Source organism: Dama dama, chromosome 2 (genome assembly GCF_033118175.1).
Source record: "Dama dama isolate Ldn47 chromosome 2, ASM3311817v1, whole genome shotgun sequence".
In the NCBI taxonomy this organism is placed as follows: domain Eukaryota; kingdom Metazoa; phylum Chordata; class Mammalia; order Artiodactyla; family Cervidae; genus Dama; species Dama dama.
In genome coordinates, this window is record NC_083682.1 from 49,075,081 (window position 1) to 49,085,553 (window position 10,473).

Consider the following 10,473-nt stretch of genomic DNA (forward strand, 5'->3'; position numbering starts at 1 on the left):
ATTCAAAATCATCTTCATACAAATTACTTGCAATCTGAATGATTCTGTCTGGATTTCTGTGATATCTAAACTACCAATGCAGCAGATTTAAGAGACATGGGTTCTATCCCTGGGTTGGGAAAATCCCCTGGAGGAGTATATGGCAACCCACTGCAGTATTCGTGCTTGGAGAATCCCATGGAGAGAGGAGCCTGGAGGGCTACAGTCCATAGGCTTGTAAAGAGTCAGAAAGGACTGAGGCAACTTAGCATGCACAGTATCACTGCATTATCTAGACTCGATAGCTACTTCTTTCATTTTACTTTGATTTTTGTGCACAAAATACACACATTTTGGTATGTAAAAGCATTATTATATTTTAATATCCAATACCAGGCAACATATTTCAGATTACTTTGGGGTTTAATTCAGAACTCAAATTTGCTGTACTGCTCCAACTTGCTTTCACCTGCATGATTTTCAACTCAAAAAATTTAAAGCGAAATCTGGCATATTTCTCTACAGTTTTATAGATTTCATTTCCCTATTTTTTTTATTTTTAATTGAAAACAAATACTAATACATGAATGTCCACCAAGGACATCATTCAGCTATATAAGCAAAGTTCAAAACTAAGTGAATCCCATGAATCTTAAAGATATAAGAAATAAGTTCAATATTTTGTATTCTTACCCTTAAATGAATTAAATGAATACCATTTCATTGCTACTAGGATTGCATAGGTGTTTCTCTGTCAAAAATATTGTTAATTTCAGAGTTTCTCCCATCAGAATTAAAGTAAATTACTTAAACAACTCACCAGAAGCCATATAGTCTTAGATTGATTTACTGAAGACTTCTTTGATTTAAATAAGAATCTTGAAAAGCATTTAACAAAAATACTTACATTTAATAAAAATTGTTGTAACATATAATAAGGGCATTGTAACCTCTTCTGAAGTATATTTCAGTAAACTTATCAAGAAAATTACATTTTTTTCTCATTAAAAAATAGACACTCTCAAAGGTAAGCCATACTTACCTAAACTAAACTTAAGGATCATGCTGTATATTTATGTCTACCTGCATGACTTTGGGGATTCACACCCCAGAGAATTTTGATTGGGGTGTTTTCCATGAGCTACAGACAAGACAATTTAAAGAAAATCCCATATTTCTCATTTAGAGTATAATTTATTTTAAATCATTAAATCATATATTATCTTCCCATCTTAGAAAAATAACACTAGCAATCAACCTGTTTATATTTATATTTATCATAGAAGATGTGAATTCCAAAATTCAGAAAGAGAAAATCACAATTACTGTCCAATAGGACAAGCATAGTGTTGTTCCTGCATTATGTTTATTTTTGTCTTTCCTCTAAATTTTCTTATTTGGACATCTACATTTTTGTAAAAAACACATTCAGTATCACACTGAATAGAAATATGATATCATGGCATTTGCAGTTATCATTGTATCCCAATGTTTCCCTGTTTTATTAAGACTTGTTGAATATACATGTTTTGATAATTCAATTGATAGGTTTGCTGAATTATGTAGTATATTAATGGTCTATTTCATCATAATAAACTGCTATAGATTTGGTGGCTTGAAAAACACTCATTTATTAATTAACAATTTTCTTTTTAAAAAATTTTTTTAAAATTTTTTATTTTTTCCATTTATTTTTATTACTTGGAGGCTAATTACTTTACAATATTGTAGTGGTTTTTGTCGTACATTGACATGAATCAGCCATGGATTTACATGTATTCCGCATCCCGATCCCCCCTCCCACCTCCCTCTCTACCCGATCCCTCTGGGTCTTCCCAGTGCATCAGGCCCTAGCACTTGTCTTATGCACCAACCTGGGCTGGTGATCTGTTTCACTCTAGATTATATACATGTTTCGATGCTGTTCTCTCGAAACATCCCACCCTCGCCTTCTCCCACAGAGCCCAAAAGTTTGTTCTGTACATCTGTGTCTCTTTTTCTGTTTTGCATATAGGGTTATCGTTTTTATACATATTTTACATATTGGGAAGTAGAAGCTTAGAGAGGTTAACAATTCTACCTAAACTCAGGGAGCTACAAAGGACAGAGGTAAGATTACTTTAAGTTACACTTTGTTGATACAAATTGTTAAACCATAACCTATAAAATTATTACAATATACAATGCTGAATTAGTAAACCTTTAAAAATAGAATCAATATAGTCATATTTATGTTTATCCTACTTCAGAGACAGTTATATATATATATATATATATATATATATATATATAGAGAGAGAGAGAGAGAGAGAGAGAGGATATATATATATATATATATAAATTTAATCAAATAGTTGAGCTATTTCAAATCCATAAAAGATGATGCTGTGAAAGTACTGTACTCAATATGCCACCAAATTTGGAAAACTCAGCAGTGGCCACAAGACTGGAAAAGGTCAGTTTTCATCCCAATCCCAAAGAAAAGCAATGCCAAAGAATGTTCAAACTACTGCACAGTTGAACTCATCTCACACACAAGTAAATGCTCAAAATACTCCAAGTCAGGTTTCAACAGTATGTGAACCATGAAATTCCAGATGTTCAAGCTGGGTATGGAAAAGGCAGAGGAACCAGAGATCAAATTTCCTATATCTATTGTATCATCAGAAAAGCAAGAGCGTTCCAGAAAAACATTTACTTCTGCTTTATTGAATACGCCAAAGCCCTTGACTGTGTGGATCACAACAAACTGTGGAAAATTCTTCAAGAGATGGGAATACCAGATCAACTGATCTGCCTCCTGAGAAATCAGTATGCAGGTCAAGAAGCAACAGTTAGAACTGGATATGGAACAACAGACTGGTTCCAAATTGGGAAAGGAGTATGTCAAAGCTGTATATTGTCACCCTGCTTATTTAACTTACATGCAGAGTACATCATTTGAAATGCTGGACTAGAAGAAGCACAAGCTGGAATCAAGATTCCCGGGAGAAATATCAATAACCTCAGATATGCAGATGACACCATCCTTATGGCAGAAAGCAGAGAAGAACTAAAGAGCCTCTTAATGAAAGTGAAATAGGAGTGTGAAAAAGTTGGCTTAAAACTCAACATGCAGCAAACCAAGATCATGGTATCCAGTCCCATCACTTCATGGCAAATAGATGGGGAAACAGTGGAAACAGTGGCAGACTTTATATTTGGAGGCTCCAAAATCACTGCAGATGGTGACTGCAGCCATGAAATTAAAAGACATTTGCTACTTGGAATAAAAGTTATGACCAACCTAGACAGCATATTGAAAAGCAGAGATATTACTTTGCCAACAAAGGTCTGCCTAGTCAAGACTATGGTTTTTCCAGTAGTCATGTATGGATGTGAGAGCTGGACTATAAAAAAAATGATTGCCAAAGAATTGATGCTTTTGAACTGTGGTGTTGGAGAAGACTCTTGAGAGTCCCTTGGACTGCAAGGAGATCCAACCAATCCAGTCCATCCTAAAGGTGATCAGTCCTGGGTGTTCTTTGGAAGGACTGGTGCTGAAGCTGAAACTCCAATACTTTGGTCACCTGATGTGAAGAACTGGCTCATTGGAAAAGACTCTGATTCTGGGAAAGATTGAAGGTGTGAGGAGAAGGAGTTGACAGAAGATGAGATGGTTGGATGGCATCACCGACTCAATGAACATGAGTTTGAGTAAACTCTGGGAGTTGGTGATGGACAGGGAGGCCTGGCGTGCTGCATTCCATGTGGTTGCAAGAATCTGACAGGACTGAGGGGCTGAACTGAGCTGAATCAACCTATACACAGGCTCAGAGATGTACACTCGTATTATAACTTACTAAAGTAATTAATATTAATTAATATTAATAACTATATGGTACTGCTTTCATTAATGGTCTGTTTTATTGTTTTCTCTTCCCTACCCACATTCTTCCATTGAAAATTCCCCTACATAGTATGAACTCATATTCTTCTGCAAAATGTTGCAAATGACATTGAAAATGGCAATCCCATTCTGTGAGCATATTGGTTTGGTTATCAGAAGGTCCAGATTAGAATCTTTTCTCGCTTGCTACTTTTTGATCTGAGGTGCATTTCTTGGAATCTTACATTTTTGTTTTTCAATATCAAGTGAGAAGAATAATTCACCTCACCTCACAGGCTATTATGAGAGCTGATTGAAGAAACAGTGGAATGTGTACTCCACACTGTTGAGGACACACAGAGGACGTTCCTTACTTTTATGGCTGTTTATGCACTCAGGATTAGGATGAATTGATATTTTTGGCAATAACACATCTAAACATTTGACCTTACAATGGACTGAGGAAGAATTATCTCCAACTTTACTTTTAAAGAAGTCACAGAGATCCATATTATGTTTAGCATTTGCTCCCAGTAAGTTCTTCATATTCATGTGTGAACTAAATAAGTGATGGTTCATATCATCTAATATTCACATTAATATCTTTTTGTGTGTGAAATTCATTTAAGTTTTGTTTTCATACTCATGAGTAGTCTTAATTATTAAAATAATTGTCCAATGACAAAATAAGTATATCTGACGTTAGAGAAAAGGGTCTTAACAAATTTCTTAATCTCAGGGAGATTAGTATTTTCTTCTGTCAAATTGAGTTTATGACATTTACTAAATATCTTTTGAAGAAAGTGGATTTATCATTGTATTTGAAAAGTATTAAAATATAACAATTACTATATATGAAAAGCAATCTTTACTAAACAACAGGACTATTGAAAAACTTACCTTCTGGTCTTAGATGATATTAATGATATTTGAGGTTGTTCAGAACTAATTCCATTTTAAAATTGACCTCCTCTTTGGATGAGAAACTTTCAATAGGAAAGATGTGACATGCTCAGAAAGAGGCTATTCAGATAATTTAATATCAAGTCAATAGAAGGTAAGTAAATCTTTGTATAGGTCTAAATCTTTTCTTATAGCCTAAAGACTGAAAAAGATTTCACAGAAAGTCTGGGACTTGAATTTAGAATAAGTTCACTTAGAATACCAAGGCAAAATGACCTTCCATGAATGGTCTGATCCAAGAGCTAGGAGGCAGAATGTGTGGTGGAAACATATTCAAATGGGTCCCTCCACTCTTGACAAAACTTTCTCTGGAAATCTAAGCAACAAGGAAAGGCATTTTCAATTGCATATGTGTCTATTTACCAAGTTTGCCATATAGGTTCCAGGACCTGGTCTATAGCTGCAATTTTCTCTCCCTGGAACTAATTATCTGCTTTGATGGAAAGACTTTGTCTTAGAAGCAAGTATTCTCTAGGGACATGTTGGGAACCACTCATTCTTGAGTAGGGAATTGTATTCCTTGCACTTGCAGCCAAAAGATGTGAGCGCCCCTTCTCTATCTGAACCTGGCTTTCTAAGTAGGCTGACTGTTGTCTAAATAAGGATGGTGTAATTCCCTCACAGTAATATTTGTGATGTAGTTACCCTGTGAGTTCACGTCAGAGAGAAAACTTGCATTCTATATGGGTACTGTATCTTCCTTATCCATTCATCTATTGATGGACCCTTAATCGCTTCTTTGTATTGGCTATTGTAAACAGCACTGCGATGAACACTGGAGTGCATGTATCCTTATGAACCATGTTTCCTCCAGATATATAGCCAGGAGTAGGATTGCTAGATCATATGGTAGCTTTATTTTTAGTTTTTTTTTTTTTTTAAGAAAAATCCATATTTTTCTCCATACTGGTTGTATCAATTTACCTTCCCTTCAACAGTGTTGGGGTGTTCTCTTTTCTCCACACTCTCCCCAGTATTTACTGGTTGTAAATTTTTATGATGATGGTCATTCTGACAGGTGTGAGTTGATGTTTCATTGTAGTTTTAATTTGCATTTCTGTAATACTTAGCAATAAGAGCATTTTGTCATGTGCCTCCTGGCATCTGTGTGTTTACATTGATGAAATGTCTATTTAGATCTGCTCATTTTTTGAGTTTTTTTTTTTAATTGAGCTGCATGAGGTTTTTGTAAGTCTGGGGATCTAATCCCTTTTTAGCTGTGTCATTTGCAAATATTTTCTCCCATTCTATGGGCTTTTTTGTTGTTTTGTTTTGTTTATGGTTTCTTTCACCATGAAAAAGTTTTGAATTTAATTAGGTACTGTTCTTTACTCTTTTTTTTTTAATTTCCTTTAGGGAGATGGATTGAAAACTATTTTGCTCTAATTTATGTTAGACAGTATTCTGCCAATATTTTCTAAGTTTTATAGTATCTTATGTTTAGTTCAGTTCAGTCGCTCAGTCGTGTCCAACTCTTTGTGACCGCATGAATTGCAGCACGCTAGGCCTTCCTGTCCATCACCAACTCCCGGAGTTTACTCAAACTCATGTCCATTCAGTCAGTGATGCCATCCAACCGTCTCATCCTCTGTCGTCCCCGTCTCCTCCTGCCTTCAGTCTTTCAGAGCATCAGGGTTTTTCCAATGAGTCAGTTCTTCGCATCAGGTGGTCAGATTATTGGAGTTTCAGCTTCAGCATCAGTCCTTCCAATGAATGTTCAGGATTGATTTCCTTCAGGATGGACTGGTTTGATCTCCTTGCAGTCCAAGGGACTCTCAAAAGTCTTCTCCGACACCACAGTTCAAACGCATCAATTCTTCGGCACACAGCTTTCTTTATGGTTCAATTCTCACATCCATATATGACTACTTGAAAAACCATATCTTTGACTATATGGATCTTTGTATTGGTAAAGTAATGTCTCTGCTTTTTAGTATGCTGTCTAGGTTGGTCATAGCTATTCTACCAAGGAGCAAGCATCTTTTAATTTCATGGCTGTAGTCACCATCTGCAGTGATTTTGGAGCCCCCAAAATAAAGTCTCTCACTGTTTCCATTATTTCCCCATCTATTTCCCATGAAGTGATGGGACCGGATGGCATAATCTTTGTTTTTTGAATGTTGAGTTTTAAGTCAGCTTTTTCATTCTCCTGTTTTAATTTAATCAAGAGGTTCTTTGGTTCCTCTTTGCTTTATGCCATATGGGTGGTATTCTCTGCATATCTGAGGTTACTGATATTTCTCCTGGCAATCTTGAATCCAGTTTGTGCTTCATCCAGCCAGGCATTTTTCATGATGTACTCTGCATTTAAGTTAAATAAGCAGGGTGACAATATACAGCCTTGACATACTCCTTTTCCTGTTTGGAACAAGTCTCTTGTTCCATGTCCAGTTCTAACTGTTGCTTCCTGACCTGCATATAGGTTTCTCAAGAGCCCGCTTAACCTCCTACCAAGAATGTGTAGACTGACTACAACCCACAACTTGTCAGCACTATATATTAACAGACTTCATCACAAAGATTGCTTTATTCAAAAATGGGTTAAAATGTTACCTAATTTGATATTTAATTTGAATGTATTTAACTGTGAATGAAATTAAACATTTTTACCTAAGTTTAGTTGTATTTAGCAAGAAGAGTCTTTGTTGAAATGGATTCTTTTGCCCATTAATTATTTTACTGTGTTTTTCTAAGATTAATACATGAAATCTATTTATACTTAAAGTTATGCTTTTGTCTGGCGTGTGAGTTGTAAATATACTGTACCAGTTGGGCATATATAGTTTGTTACACTGCTTGTTTGGAGACTATGAAGGCATACAAGACAAATTGCTCAGTGATTCACATATAGCTGGATATGAAAAAATGCTCTCTTTATTTTTATCTCCCCTTACTTGAGGTGACAGTATAGGCCATTAAAAATATACATTACAAGAATTCTACTGAAAAGTTACAGGCATTACTTATAGCTTTCTGGGTTCACTTTATAAATTCCTAGTACTTAACCATAAGCCTGAAATATATTTAAAAAGTTCTGAATGTGGCATATGTTCATTTTTGAAAATTTTCCTTCATTTTAGACACAATGAATCCCTGAGTTCAAATTTAACTTTGAACAACACAGTATAATTTAAATACTAAAATTAAAAAAAAAAATAGGAGCTGAATTTAAGATTGTCAACATCTGGAGACTTTCCTGGTGGTCCAGTGGTTAAGATTTTGCCTTCCAGCGCAGGGAGTGTGGGTTCAATTCCTGGTCAGGAGCTAAGATTACACAAGCCTTGCATCCAGGAAAATCAAAACAAAAAACAGAAGCAATATTGTGATCAATTCAATAAAGATTTTAAAATACTAAAAAAAAAAAAAAAGAAAAAAAAACAACTTAAAATTGAAAAACTTTAAAATTGTAGACAACTGAAAGGTTTAAGAAGTAAAGTAAAAATTAAACTTAGTCAAGGCAACAGATTAAAATAAATTTAATGATAGACTGGATCAACTGGCTGTTACTCATTGCTAAAATTTTGTGCTTTTTTTTTTCTCTCCACTCAGTCTACTATCATATGTGTCTATGTGTGTAATGCAGTGTGTGTTTGTGCATATATTTTTATGTGTGCTCTCTTGTAGTTCATTCACTAAGTTATATCTGACTCTTTACAACTGCAGATACTGCAGCACACCAAGCTTCCCTGTCCTTCTCTATCTCCCAGAGTTTACTCAAAACTCATGTTCTTTGAGTCTGTGATGCCATTCAAGCGTCTCATCCTCTGTTATCCTCTTCTCCTCCCTTTAATCTTTCCCAGCCTCAGGGTCTTTTCAATGAGCCAGTTCTTCTCATCAGGTGGCCAAAGTATTGGACCTTCAACTTCAGCATCAGTCCTTCCAATGAATATTCAGGACTGATTTCTTTTAGGATTGACTGGTCTGACCTCTTTGCTGTCCAAGAGATTCTCAAGAATCTTCAGGTTTTATTATGAAGGACATTTTGAAATGTTTAGACAATCATTACTCAAAACAATATTGACTAGAAGAGTATTTTATCACTGGACATTTTGTTGAAGATGTGACAGCATATTGATTAGGTAAACTGTTTCTCTACTTCTGCAATAGGAAACATTAATTCCAATACGTCCTTGATAGAAACTGAAGAAAATCTTCAGCTGAAAAAGTTAGTCACTCTTGTGAAATAACTCAAATTAATATTCATGGCATCTGAAGAATTATTTACTTTTTTGTTATTTTCAATTTCTTATATTATTATTTTCAAATGCATTTGATAAACAGGTTGAATGAGTATTATGAATTCCATTTAATTCCTTTTTCCTTCCTTTCCTTCCTTCTTTCCTTCCTTTCTCTTCCTTCCTTCCTTCCTCCCTCCCTCCCTCCCTCCCTTCCTTCCTTCCTTCCTTCCTTCCTTTCTTTCTTTCTTTCTTTCCCAGGGAATATTAGCTTCTTTCCTTCTTTCACTTTCTCATCGTCGACTCCGGACCACCAGGTTCCAGTCCATTAAAGGACCAACATATGACCATAAAATTCAGCTGGACACTTGGGAGCCCCATGTACTTCTTCCTATTTTATTTGTCTTTGGTTGATACCTGCTCTTCAACTTCAATAGCCCCGAGATTAACCGTGGATGCCCTGTCTGCAAAGAAAAGCATATCTTACAATGAGTGCCAGACTCAGCCTTTGCGCTGCATTTATTTGGATGCATGGAAATCTTTGTCTTTGTCCTCATGGCCATGGATCGGTACATGGGCATTTGTAAACCCTTGAATTATGCAACCATCATGAGCTGGCAAGTCTGCATCATCCTGATTGTTCTTGCATGGATAAGGTCTTTTACACATTCTATGGCTCAGATTATTCTGGCCTTGAAATTGCCCTTCTGTGGATCCAATTTGATTGATCACTATTGCTGTGATATGCAGCCACTGTTGAAACTTGCCTGCATGGATATTTATGTCATGAACTTACTGGTGGTGATTAACCGTGGGGCACTTTGTTCAAGCAGTTTTATAATTCTAATGATCTCTTATATTGTTATCTAGCATTCTCTGTGGAACCACAGGGCAGAAGGGAGGAAAAAGGCCCTCTCCACTTGCACTTCCCATGTCATTGTAGTTGTCTTATCGTTTGGTCCGTGTATGTTTACATATATATCCAGCCCCCAACCACATTCCCCATGGACAAAATGGTGGAAGTATTTTACATGATTGGAACACCCTTGCTCAATCCACTCATCTACACACTGAGAAATACAGAAGTGAAAAATGCCATGAGAAAGTTATGGCATGTCAGAATTACCTCAGAAAGCAAAAGATGAATTGTGGACCTGGATTGATTATTGAGTCATGGTTTCAGTGAATCTGTACAAATCATCATATATGACAATGTTTGACTCTTGTGGGAATAGCATAAATAAAATCAAAGTATGCTTTGCTTTATTTATTTATTTATTTTTTAGTTCACAGGCAAGATGAATACCAAGGCTTCTCATTCTTACAGGGACCAAACTTGCCAATTCTAATCATGATCCCCTGTCAAAGTTTATTTTTCAATCAGTTCAGTTCAGTTAAGTTGCTCAGTTGTGTGCGACTCTTTCCAACCTCATGGACTGCAGGACACCAGGCTTCCCTGTACATCACCAACAGAGTAAAAATAACATA

The 10,473-nt window shown here is 35.8% G+C and overlaps 1 pseudogene; it reads left to right on the forward strand.

The window, feature by feature from the left end:
- Positions 1 to 9,328: 9,328 nt before the first annotated feature.
- On the forward strand, positions 9,329 to 10,130 carry LOC133068916 (olfactory receptor 4C11-like; annotated as a pseudogene).
- The last annotated feature ends 343 nt before the right edge of the window (positions 10,131 to 10,473 follow it).